Here is an 837-nt window from a genome sequence, read left to right on the forward strand (position 1 = left end):
AAGGCCTAAGGGGGGGGGGGGGGGGGGCTTTAAATTTTCAGGGCATGCGGAGGGGGGGAGGGAGTGACAATAACCTGTTGATGTGCCACTCTTCAAAATATGTTCAGCTCCTCCTCCTCCTCCTGAAACTCTCTCCCTTTTGTAAACACAAAGAAATCAGTCACTCCCACAAATGCTTTCCGAGAATCTAATAAACCAATCCCTCCCCCAAACACCCAAAAAAACAGTAGCACGTCATTATGGCCTCATAAATGAACAGATAAAAGTGTTACATTCGTTCTATTTTGTTCCTTTATTTCCTTTAGCAAATGTTGTATGCGGTATGAAAGTGACAATCAGTTAGAGCCAAAGCCTTAAAAATCGAGTGCCACTGATGAGTGGGTATTTCTGAGTTTTTAATAGAATTCAGTATTTGATATTTAGTATGCTGTATACGCGTTTTAAGAGCAGTCACAAGAATTTTGTTATTGATTGCTATTCCTATGGACATCATTAAACATTACAATAACCAGTAGTAATGTAAGTCATTGCAAATGTCGGCCAATGATAGACAAAGCTTCCCTCCCATCCTTCACCGCAGCCGGTTATGGCTCTCATAGGATATCATCAACAGATTTGCCCAGTGAAGGAGGGGGGCCGGGACTACCAAACAGCAGGGACGATAATGTATTGTGACTTGACTTCATAGTGGAGTTTCAGCACATGTTTAGCACAATTTTACAAGTTTAGCACCTGCACAAAATGTATATTATATAGATTTTAAAACCAAGCCTAAAAGCGGATCTCCCTGATTATATATTCTTACTGCCTGTGGGGTTAGTGAAAATAAAAGGTTTT

This window comes from Montipora capricornis, chromosome 3 (assembly GCF_036669925.1).
Source record: "Montipora capricornis isolate CH-2021 chromosome 3, ASM3666992v2, whole genome shotgun sequence".
Classification (NCBI taxonomy): Eukaryota; Metazoa; Cnidaria; class Anthozoa; order Scleractinia; family Acroporidae; genus Montipora; species Montipora capricornis.